The sequence below is a fragment of the Theobroma umbraticum genome, unplaced genomic scaffold, assembly GCF_002168275.2.
Source record: "Theobroma umbraticum cultivar Fairchild unplaced genomic scaffold, ASM216827v3 scaffold_106.0, whole genome shotgun sequence".
Taxonomy (NCBI): domain Eukaryota; kingdom Viridiplantae; phylum Streptophyta; class Magnoliopsida; order Malvales; family Malvaceae; genus Theobroma; species Theobroma umbraticum.
In genome coordinates this window covers 2,002,776-2,006,243 of record NW_018397276.1, presented here as the reverse complement: position 1 = coordinate 2,006,243, position 3,468 = coordinate 2,002,776, and the positions used below count along the sequence as shown (strand labels likewise).

The 3,468-nt window shown below is 35.6% G+C and overlaps 1 long non-coding RNA gene across 1 annotated transcript; it reads left to right on the top strand.

Annotated features, from left to right (window-relative positions):
• The first annotated feature begins 874 nt into the window (after positions 1-874).
• Positions 875-2,886, top strand: LOC110427584 (uncharacterized). Its single transcript, XR_002446289.2, has 3 exons — positions 875-1,270; positions 1,348-1,458; positions 2,624-2,886. It is a non-coding gene; the product is annotated as an uncharacterized LOC110427584 (long non-coding RNA).
• Positions 2,887-3,468: the final 582 nt, after the last annotated feature.

Here is a 3,468-nt window from a genome sequence, read left to right as displayed (position 1 = left end):
ATGCCAAAACCTTTTGCATGGGGTTTAGATATCAAACCAGCATGGTGAATATGAAATTCAATCATGAATACGCATCAGACAATCAATAAGGCACATTTTGACAAATTATATTGAAAAGCTTGTTTCCCTAGTTATAAAATCTTTTATGTATATAACTTATATACATCTATTCAAAACAAATTTCAAATGCTTTGGCATTCACAAACTCTTAGAATATCTACCAGCTCGTGCTGTCCATAACTCAAATTTATAATAATCGACACATTTATCCTTTGTAAAATAATATATATGTAACACCCCGTATCCTCATTTAAAGGTTGATGAGACTCTATTGATGAGAATAAAGGTTATTTGATGTAAGTTTGAGTGTTAGAAAATGACGATAGGTAAAAAGAATTTTTTTGAATAAAATAATATTAAAATATTAATCTCTTATTTATTAGTGAGATTAATTAAAACAGTAGGTTATATGACTAATCTAAGTAGAGGAGGAGAAGAAAAGAGGAAATTTGGAAGAAAACAATGAGGTTAGAGGGAGCCCGCGTGCTTTTATGAAATAGAGCACAATCGGGTAAGTATATATTTAAATATTATGGTGACATGCTAATGGGGTGCGGACTTTATATTATGTTTATACACATGTCAAGGAAGGAACTAGAAGAAAAATTGAAATTTAAAAAGTGATGGGAGGACTCAATAAAAAGAATAGGAACTTAAGAGGGCTAAATGGTGATTTTTACTATTTCGCTTGGTCCAAGCTTAGAAAGGCAGCTTTGACTTTGCTTTCTCTTATTCTTTTCCATGTGGCCGGTCACTTATGTAAGATTGTTGGGAAAAATTGGTGCAATAAAGGAAGGAAAGGATGGGAGAAGGATTAAAGGGAAAAAGATAGAATTTCCTACATGATTGACCAAATGGATAACCTTGAGACTACTTGAATTTTCTTTCTAACCCCACCCACATGGCCAGCCAAAAAGTGAACAACCTTTACTATTTTCTTCTTCTTATCATATTAAATACTAGAACCTTCACTTTCCTTTGTCCTTAAGCATTTTCCTTTCATTTTTCAACTTCACCGTCACTTTCTCCCTTGTGTAATTTTTCTTCCTCCAAATCGTGGCTTTCACCATACCAACCAGACCTTAAGCTCTTATCACCATCTCCTCCCATGTTTCTTCCTTTTTGTCTTTCCTTCAAATGAAATTCTTCTCTTTTCCTTCCCCATAGCCAAATTTAAGGAGGATTGGTGATTTGCCTCAAGATTTCCAAGGTAAGGAAGTGGAGCTTGTTGGTTTGATGAAAGTATGTTTGAAAATTGATTTTAAGGTGTGGTTATATTTGTGGCAGCAAAAAAAATCTTAGGTGTGAAGAGGTGGTGAACTGTAGTTAGGAAATTCAAACATAAATCAAGGGATACATACTTGAATTGATAGCGAAGTAGGATCCCGCTATTATAAGGTGAGTAAGGGGTGTCCATTTAAAAATAATTCTATAATTAGGTATGTATATATATATATATATATATATATATAAGTATGAAATGATTTATTTTAAATGAAAATTTGTGGAAAGCATGAGCTTGTAGATATCCTAGGGGTTTGTGAATGCCAAGCATTTGAAATGCGTTTGACTATATATATATATATATATAGGAGTTATATACGTAAAGCATTTAAAAATCGCGAAGCAAGCTTTTCAATATAATTATGTCAAAAATGTGCCTTATTGATTGTGTTATGTGCATTTATTAATGATTTCATACTTACCATGCTGATTAGACATCTAACCTTATGCAAAAAGGATTTACATTGCAAGATGATACAAAAAGAGGTTTTAGTGTATTAACATGATCGGTATTTTGAAAATGGTTTGAAATGATCTTTTGAAAACTTGATTTGACTTTTAAATGGTTTTATTAAATCGAGAGATTCGAGAGTAGGTCGGTTGTCACTCCGGTTAAGTGTGACTATTGTGCACAAGTGAGCTCTAGCTAGAGAACCTCTGGGTCGTCGACGGGCTATTAGAAATGGCTGGGGCCAAGGTCTATAATTTTACATGGCTAGGCCACAAATTGTTATACGCGGTTGCGACCTCCTGATATCTCCGATGTCGGCCAACACCATTGAGATTGCCATGGCATGTGGGGATCCGGTGGAGCGGAGCTCTTGGATGTTATGATGTGGATGAGGGTCTACGTGTTTTTATTTCTATACCTACTCGAGAGTGATATCTCTTTGGGTTTTGCACGTAATTAATTGTTGCACAATGAAAAACAATAGTTTTTCTACTACTCCCCTTACTTATGTGATGACATTGATTTAACTCTTTGTACATGAAATGAACTATGAATGTATGCATAAGCTTGTAACATATTGAATTTTTCGAGAGCATGCATGATGACAGTTAATTACTTTAAACCCGTTGTTGAATGATTAATTAGCATAAACTTACTCATTTGCATATAAGGCACAAATCTTCCTTTTGAATAAATTGTTTGTATATACTCTTTTGTTTCTAAATCTTCAAATCTTTTGCCTTTAGCTTGTTTCTCGTCTACACCCTACTCACAGAGTTGATGATCACTGAGTCTGTGAGACTTATCCCACTTTATTTTCTTTTACAGATAAGTAATCAGTTTTAGGATTTTGTTCAACATCACGAGGTTGGCGACACACTAGGTAACGACATCTCTAGACTTCCACTCCGAGTTACTCCACTGCCTAGAGGTCGGTTTGTGTATCATATAGTCTAGTTGGTAAAAATCAATAGTCACTAGGAATGTAATGGCTAAAGCTTAAGGTGATGTAATAATGTTTATATATTAGGATGAGTTGTATGGAGTTATCAAATGGCTATATGTTAATTATTGTGAATATTTGGTTTGAATGATTTATAGTGTTAATATCCGATGTTGATTAGAGATTTCATTAAGGCTTGTTTTGGATTTGGTGAGTTCACTCGCAAGTTTCAAACGCCGGTGGCGATCAAGGTAAAAGGTCGTTACAGATTTAGTATCAGAGCATGGTTTAGTTGAGTCCTAGGAATTCTCGTGTCAAGCAGCGGAGTAGTAGGGTCAACATAGAGTCTTGCTTATAGTTAGTGACTGTAGCACCGATTATAGGCAAGAGCCTGCATAGACTTGTTCATTTTAGAAAACCATCATGTAGAATTATAAGAGATTATTGAATAATGAGAATTTATTATCGATATCCAAGTTTGAGATGCCACCTCGGACTCGAGCAGCTTTGAGGGCTGCGGGTGGATTAGACGTGCCCTGAGAAATGGATGAATGATTGCGGGTTTCTCCCTCACGCGGACGAGGTTATCCTAGAACTAGGGGGAGGAGGAGTTCTTGTGACTCAAGTGAGGGTAGTTCTAGTGATCGAAAGAGTGCTAGTACGGACAGCATTGGGGCAGGTAAATCGACCGTAGAGAGCATTACCTAGGATGAGTTAGCTTCTGGGTTAC